This window comes from Sander vitreus, chromosome 1, assembly GCF_031162955.1.
Source record: "Sander vitreus isolate 19-12246 chromosome 1, sanVit1, whole genome shotgun sequence".
Taxonomy (NCBI): domain Eukaryota; kingdom Metazoa; phylum Chordata; class Actinopteri; order Perciformes; family Percidae; genus Sander; species Sander vitreus.
In genome coordinates, this window is record NC_135855.1 from 26,060,720 (window position 1) to 26,070,170 (window position 9,451).

Sequence of the window (9,451 nt, forward strand, 5' to 3'; positions counted from 1 at the left end):
GAGCCAAGTTACCACATGGGTGTAGATAACGAACTGGCGCCGAAGAGGTGATCAGCCCGGGTTTAACTATTGCTGGAATGAATCTTGTAGATGAGCTGCAGCTGTGAGGAACTGCTGTGCAGTGTTGATTCGGCCACGCCCTTTGACGACACTTTTCAAAGGGCCACTTACTTTCCTCTGAACACACCTCCAGCACTCCAGGTGGAAAAACACAGATACACACACAGAGACACACAGACAAACAGAGAACAAAAACAACCAAAACAGGGCGGAGAGAGAGCTGCCCATAACAAAAATGTCCAACATTTTTAACTGTTCATTTTGCCAGTGAAACCTGTTGTATACATGTATGCATGTGTAAATGCATACAATAGGTGTGCATGATATGCTGCATGTGTGTATTAGCAGGCGTATAATAGGGTTTTATATCTTTATGAGCAAAATCTCATCTAATCCAAATTCAAAATCCACTATTTCCCCACACGCCTCTGACTTTCTCTACTCCTGCACAAGTCTATGAAAAAATCACTGGTGCTTTGTTGTTTTCTGAGAGGAATAGAGGTCAAGAGGGAAAATCAAATTAGGCTTTCATTTGATCGTGGTGGAACAGAAGAGCCTACTCATTAAACAGCCGAGCCCCCCGCTGCCAAGTCATTAAGGCCATATGCTATAGCACTATATGCAGAGAACCTGAGAAGATCTGCTGTGTTGTTCCCACTTAATTTGAAGGAGAAAGGGAACCAGTTAGAGGGTAGAGACAGGAAAGAAGGAAGAAAACGTATTTGACTCCTGTCAGAAAGTTGTAGCATCCTTAAGCATTAGTTGCAATTATGTATAATTTATCCATTTCAGACCTATAAACTTCACATCTGCAGGCTGAAATGTATGTATAACAATGACTAGCATATTCTGAACTAGTGAATTAATGGTCCTTGATGTATTAGAAAACAGGCTCTGATGTCACTCAGCACAGTTAAGCAATCATGGTCTGCAGAGAGAGTTAATGTCTTTATTTCCAACCTGGCTTCACACTTCCAGGCCCCCATCTACTTCTTTGGAGGTAATGCATTTTGATGCCCATCTAAAAGCCTGAGTGAAACATGTGCTGTTGGGAGGCCAGCAAGCGTACGGGGGCTATCACAAATAATTACAGTCAGCCAGAGGGTGACGGGATCGCCAGGTGCTGGGGCCTGCTGAAGCATTACTTATTAAATCCTGTCTTTAGCTCTTAGGAGACCCAGGCCATATCTAAATGGCTTTGAGGAAATCACACACTCTGTCAGGAACTATTACGTTTCTGTCTCAGAAACCGACCAGCCACTAGTTTGCCATTAGTCTATGATAGGCAAAATACAGTGTTTAGCTGCTATAGACTGGCTCAGTAAAACCTTTGCATGAATCTGTTTAGACAATGATATGTAAAATCTGGACATTACAACAAGGTGAAGTCTATTAAGGGAGTATTCTAATTCCATAAAACTGTTATGACAGGTGTCAATAAGTATAAGTCAATACACAGACTAAAACCCACAGACAATAATGACAGACTGAAGACCCAGGATGGTAATAATTTAATTATATCAATTTGCCAGTAATTGAAACTAAAAGTGGAATCGTTTATTTTAGATGTAGTCCTTCAAACACCCTTAGAACCGGCAGAAGTAGGCTACATGTATAATATATATTTAGTTACTACATCTACACCTTACTCTGAACATAGTAATGCAAATATTAGATATTAAACTGAATATGAACCTTTGATCATAGGCTAAAACTGACCATGTGAGGTCATGCTTGTAATAGCAGATATTTAGATTATATCTTTTAGGACTGTGGCACACAATGTCCTTATAAAGTTGAAGGCCAAGACATCCAACTGTGTGAGGTCTGGTTTAAATGTCACATTAACATCTATGCCGTCTGTGCCACAAGTGCCATGACATTCTCCAACACTGGTCTGGGCAACAGACCGTCATTAACATGCCATTCAAAAGCTCAATCCTATTGTACAATAGGTCTGTCAATGGATCACATCAATGTACAATCTATTATGTTTTCTCAGAAAAGTAATGGTACTATTTCTACCATTATAACTTCAGGTACCTGATACTGTATGTTCCACTTGTTTATGATACTTACCATTTTGTTACCAGCATTTTCAGAGTGGCTTTGACCTTTTCTTAGCCTCCACTTGCTGATGACCTTTAGTTAGGAAAATGCACGCGTTATCTGAAGACGCTCTTGTGTTCTCTCTTCTGGAATGTCATGCCCGGAAGCACTTCACGTCCTGTATCTCTCATCTTAAACACATCCCACTCTATTACCACTCAAAACCATATCAGAACACCAACTAATTTAAAAGCTTATAATACACACAAAAAAACTGAAAAAAAACACTATTTGGTAAGGCGTGCACTTTTTTTTCAAACTAATGCAAATTTTTTAACTAAAAAGTGATAAGAATAGAACACACAAATATACACTACATACTGTACAGCACCTATCAGCCTGTTCCCTTTTAAGTAAGATCAGTAAATCAAAAGCAATTCTAATTTTAAAACATCTGTGTTTGGTTTAATGTCTCCACTTGCAATATAATCTTACTAACCGTATTGGTACAGTAATGGAAACAAAACACTTTAATGGTAAAACGTCCTTTTCAATTACGACATGATTATATGTAGTTTAGGTTAGCTACTTTCATATGTAGAGTGATGTAGCTGGCTCTGTTGGCTGTTTTGTAGCTTTTGATGCTCCTACAGTAGTGTAAACATAGCATTACTGTCTCATCATGCTACATGTCCAGGCTCCTTCTTGTCTCATCTTATTTTGATGGAGTCTCTCCTTGTTCCTGGAGGCTTCCATGACTCCCTACATGGTCTACTGTAATGAAATGTCATTTTGAATAAATAAGAGGAGACCATGTTTTGGCTGCTTTAAATGACACCAGATCAATGTGAGGCATCAGAAAGCAGTGCCATACTGTATAAATCACTACATAGAAGGGCTGGGCACAATAAAATCAACATATTGTACAATCCAGCATAATAACTCTGCATATACATTTGTGAAGCTTCTAATGAATTGTGTCAGATAAGTAATGATTCAACTTTTGAGGCCATATTTATTTGTGGTGACAGGGTGGATAAAATAACAACATTTTACAATATAATGCAATCCAATGCAACAACAAAACTGGACTGGACTCAAAATACTCTTGAATGTAATCCTGTCTGACATTTATAAGCAATAAAAAAAACACATGTATTACAGGGCTATTGTATTGGATTGCATTATATTATACAAGTGTTCTTTATATTGCCTTGTAAACTACTGTTGAGTAAGTGGTACAGTGGCTTCAGCCGACAATGTAGCACTCCTTATGGACATTTCACAGCTCAAATTCTATAGAAGAGCCATGCACAAGAATGTATTGAGTTGAGTCAAAATGACTTTGCAGCAGCTCTTCAAAAATTTTGATGCAATTTGTGACCTTTTATAATAAAAAAAGAAAAAAACTGGAGTGATGTTTTCAAACTAGGGCTGTCAAAATAACGTGTTAATTTCGATTAATTAATCTGAGAAAAAATAACGCGTTAAAAAAATTAACGCAGATTAATCCATTCCATATTGACGTTTGCATACGGACGAAAATCTGGTGCCACTGATATGTCTGCACTTCTCTCTGATGCTCTTAAACAGACGTTACAGGAAACACAAACCCCGCTGCATGTGACGCTAGTTAACACAATACCAAAGAATTTCTAATAAGGGAAGAAGTTCCACTCTCTCGTTACTTCCGGCTTCTGAACTGGTTGCAGTTCCACCAGAGTTCCATCTAGGGGGCGCTCACAGGCGAGTGCAGAATGAATGGGACTCTATGGAGCTATACGCCTCAAAATCCACTTTTCTCAGGATATCATTTTTTGTCTAGTAATTTGAATGTTGCATTCGAAAGGGGAGGCTAAGAAAATATACACTGCTGGGTGTTAGATTTTTTTAAAGTGGCTTTTTTGTTCTAAAAAGCCTTTTAAAATGTCAATGACGTCATACACATATACGGCCAGAGATACTGCTTTACGGCAAGCTCTGAGTCGCTTCCTTTTTTCTCTCGAGGCATCGACAACACACCTGACAGGTTAGGCTCTCCCTGTTAATACATGTGCTAGAAAGAGGTTTGCTAATGTTTTAAAGACCACGCCGAAATATTCACTCTAACATTCTGGTTCTGCTTCGGATGCCGTCAAGCGGGATCTCCGATCGTAATCAGTCCTTCACTGACCAATCAGCATTCATTAGCAGAATGCTAGCGTGTTATGGGCAACAACGACTCAACCTGTAAGAAATCGAAAGGACACTAGTACTCGTTCATTCAACTTTTGACCTATAATCCATGTTGAACTTGCAAAAACTACAATCAAATCTGAGATTTCTCAACGACAATCAGGCGAAAGAGACAAATGTAGCCGTCTAGCTCCATAGAGTCCCATTCATTTAGCACTGGACCGCGATCACGCCCAGTGGAACTGTGGTGGAACTGCAACCAAATTCGGTACAATGGGGCTGAATAGGGAGTGGAACGGCTTTCTGTAGACGGGCTTTGATAATACTCAACAGCAGCTAACGTTAGCCTACCGCTAGCTAGTAGCTGGATTAAACACGGTTAAAATGCTGACAGCTAACGCTAAACGGTGTAAAGTTTGACTGTGTTTTACTGTAGAGGATTCAACACCGGTATGTAACAATCTGCAGCTGCCGTAGGAGAAACAACACAGACAGTGAAAAAAAAACAAAAAAAGAAGAAAAAAAACACAGCCGGTGCGTTCAATCAAACTGGTAAACTACAGTCTCGTGGTGCATTTGAAGTTATTGTAAATGTCCTTTTCCTATCTGGTTGTTGTTTTTGTCGTTCAACAGCAATTTACTAGTGAAATAGGTTATTGTTATTGTTATACATTATTATTAAATCATTTAATTTTGACCATATGGCTTTAGCAATAAACAAGCCGTTCTTTAATGTCACCAACTGTTGTTTAGTATCCTTTTTTTTTCTTTTCTTTTTTTACTTTCTTAAAAAGTATCGGTTCAGGCACCGTTAATTATGTATGCGATTCATTTTAATTAATTAATCACAGAGTGTGTAATTAATTAGATTACATTTTTTAATTGATTGACAGCCCTATTTCAAACCTTTAAGTCTGTGGGGAAAATGAAAGTGTTAGAAGACAAAATTATCATAAAAGGTTTTAGAGAAGATTTTTGGAGGTAAAGCGACCATTTCTGGAGTAGTTTGTATTACATGCAGTCAAAATTCTGTGGAGATACCTACCCAGGAAAGTTCAATTTGAGTTGAGTTTTTGCCCTGAATTACAGTGAGTAAAACAGGGCAACAAGTTCCATAAATAAAATGGTTTGTTTTATGTATTTGGTGAGAAATACACAGCCCCAATGTAAGTATTGCTTTAGAAAAAAGAAGCTCCTCAGCAGTAACACCTTTGCTATGAATTAGTTTTCTAAAGGGTGGTATTACTTCAGACAAGTTCCCTATAGCTTTAATACATTACCTTAGTGGATAATTCAATATTTATATAATTTTCTCTTCATAAACATCTTTTATTGTGTCTCAACTGTGACAACAAACTAAAATCTGCCAAAATCTGACTAAAATAAATGGGAATAGGTTTTCCTGTAAGATTTTCATCTAGTACAAAATGAACAAAAACTTTATGAGTTATAATGTGGTTTTGAAAATGTTATAGATCCTGTCACATGTCTAGATAATGCTTTGATAATAACTACAATAAGCACCCCTACTTCCTACCTACTGTACTAATCCACACATCGGTTTCCATCGGTTATCAATCACTGAGGATTGCAACTCTTTTCCACTATGGACAACAGTGTTAGTTATACCAAATATTAATACATATACTTACTGTGTGTGTGTAGCACGTTTGTAGCTAAGTTAGAAGGTTAAGACCCATCCTCTTTCATTACTAAAGAAACAGTATCAGGAAGTGTTCAAAGTCAATGGTTTTTCAGATTGTGTGTGATAAATACTGTATTAATTGACCCTTCGCTAAGCCCCGCCCTCCTTAGTTACTGTTGCTAAGCCTGTCAAGCTTTCGTGCCTGGCACGTCCATTACAGTATGTATGCACCGGTGTCAGACATTCCCAAGGAGATAATTAGTAATTTTTGGCGAACAGGTGAAATATCTGAGAGAGCATGACAAAAGGGACTGCAGTATGCATTCGAGGGATATATCCATGACATACTATGCAACCGATGAGAGAATAATTTCATAAAAATTGAAGCTAAAGCCTATAGGTCATGCAATAATGTGAGCCGCCTCATACGCTGACCATTCAAATGGGAAACACACAAATTGAGGAACAGCTATGTTCATGCACAGCAGGGTAAGTGACATTTGAAAATAATGTAATAATTATAATAATTATAAATCAAACAGCTTATCCATAAATCTTGTGGAATAAACACAAGACATAAGCTTGAACACTATGCAATGATAACATTCTCCTGCTTATATTTTTAGCGATTAACAAATGCTGAAATATATTTTAAAGTATGTCAGTGAGCTTCCGTCTTGCCTTTAATCATCTTAAGGATGGGTTAATAACAGATGTGTACCCACTCGATCGCTCTCTGGGACATGTTGTCATGCTAATCAAATGTGTTTGGAGCTTGGAACAAGCTAGCTTGGACAGCTGATTAGCTTACAACGCTAGTATTCGGGGCAGAAAGACAGTACCTCCCAAGACGGCGGCCGCCTGTATACGAGAACGCGACTGTCTTTATAATCTTATAATCTTTTTAATAAACTGTCTGTACACTTCTCAATGGTTCGGTTAACATTTAGGGACCCTCATTATGCTACCGTTAAAGTGTGCTGATATTTTGAGCCTTTTTAGTGGTATAAATAGTGATTTGTTTTTACTTTCCCTGTGCCCTGAATACTAGCATTGTAAGCTAATCAGCGGACCGCGCTAGCTTGAAAACATGTCCCAGAGAGCGGCAACAGAGTGGGTACACATCTGTTATTTAACCCCTAGGTTCGCTTTGCGCCGGAATTGTCTTTATTTTACGTTCAAATATATGCATTATGAACAAAGAACTGTCATTATTTCCAAGCAATGCTGTGCTGAGTTAGCTAGCTAGCTAACATTAGCGTGTTCTTGCCTTGTGTTTTTGTTAATACTGTCGACATTTAGCTAGTTGTGAATGGGCCTCCCACACTGCTTGACCCACGCCCGGCCTTTCTCCCCTTGGGTTTTAGGTTCCACCACCCCGTCCAAACTTTTAGGATACCAGGTATCGGATTTTCACTACGCTTCGGCTTACAGTGTTTCCCTCGCTCAAAAGCTTGACAGACCTCCCGCGCCTAGTTACGGTTGCTAAGCCACGATTGGCCTGGTGCGGTTTTCGGGCGTGGCTTAGCAAAGGGTCAATTTGCTCACCTGATAAAAAATGTGTACCATAGGAAATGTAAATCAATGTATTTACTATCATACCATACTGCTGTGGATAGTGCACACGTCTACATGATGAGCATGTTATAAGGCATGTGCATCTAAAATCTTTGCACCTATTATTTTGGTCACTCTCCTAACAAAGGAACAGCAGATAGCAGGAATCAGTTTCTAAATTAATGTTTAACCCATTAAAGGCATTAAATCTTACACGGTGTCCCTGTCAGCACTACAGGGCTCATTTACAGGGGCTCTCACGTCATTCCTTAACATCAATTACATATCTAGTATTTATGACGCAGACATCCAGGTTTGGCATCTTCTATTTTCATAGAAATGAGGTATATAGTACCATCTTCATTTTAAGAGATATTAAAGCTCTCTCCTGAAATTAAGCATTGTGAGGACGGAGTGCAAAAAAGAGGGCTAAAAGCCAAATAATTGCATGTATCTACGTGAAGTGCCTTTGAAATTGGCCTTCTTCTGACAAGACATTTTCCTCTGGGGCGAGAAAACCTCCATTAATCACACAAAAAAGGTGTGAGAGGGAACAAGAAAGAGGTGAAAATAAATTATTAAAGTTTGAGAGGATCAGCTTAACGACACCAAATAACTTTTTGTTTGTAATTACAGAGAAACTGCCTCCAGAGAGAGTCAAACTCAAAATGAACCACTGGCTACCCACAGAGTTAGAACTCTACTGCCCAATCAAATAAGTTGCTTAAGTGCTTTAGAAACACGCATCATATCTTATTATTTTGGAACTGCATTGGTGAACAGTGCTTTCTTAAAATTAAAAACTGATAGATCAAAACACAGCAAATTAAATTGGAGTTTGAAAATGTCACCTGGAATTTGTTATATTATGTCAGTACATCTATGCCTTTTCGGTAGTATCCATTGTGTGATCTAGAGGTAAAAGGCCTTTCCCACAGTTAAGATGTCAGTATGCTTCTTCAGAAGAGCTTGTTGGATGGTCAAATTGCTTCACACCCACATCATGCACTTCTCTCTGGAACTCTCTTTTTTCATTCTTGACAACTATTTTGTCACTTTTCATGTGAACAACTGAGTGCAACACCATGAATGTTCTCCAGGAGAGACTGTGATTGAGTATGTGCATCTTTATCTCCAAATTTAAACAATATTGTGTCACCCATCTCTCTACAGTGGACAGCTTTTCACTCCGCCTTCCAGTGTGGCAGTTTGGAACAACTATTAACACACACAACACATTGTACAAACTAAATCAACCCTTAATGTGTTTTGCATTTTGCATCTCCTTTGTCCCAGTGTCTCCATATGAAAAGATTCACAAATCTCTGATGATCCCTTTTCGCTTTCCCCTGCCGCCTCTCCATTTGTGAAGGCTGATCTCTGTTTACATTGCATTCTCATAATATAGCAAGCCAAAGCATACAAACATTTTTGCAAGATGTGCTCCTTACAACCATTATCCAAAGTACAGTATTCAATCATATACAGAGCATTTAGCGTTTTTTTTTTAGAAGAATGTACTTGAGTGCTGAAAATTTTGCCAGAGTCCCCATTATTAGGAACAAAGATGCAAGGGACATCAGTTTACGTATAATGAAATATGTGGGTGTTTTGTGTCTGGCCCAGTATAGGCCTGTCTTACTCAAATTTATGGGCCTCACAAGCGGACAGCTGAATGGGATTTAATGGACCCTGAAGGTTTTGTTCACCAGCCCAAAGTGAAGTGATGTACTAGCACTTCTAAAACAGTTGAGCTCCCTTGTGTAGATAAAGTCAGACTGATTGGTCTCCTTTGTCTGCTTGGTTACAGCATGGATAACAGTGAGGTTGTAGTCATTGGCAAGTCATGTAGAACCATCTAGCAGAGTCAGTGCAGAAGACTTATATCGTCATTCATGGTTGCCAAATACAGTGTCCACTGTCACTACAAAATATTCATCTAAAATACAACAGGACGTATCATAT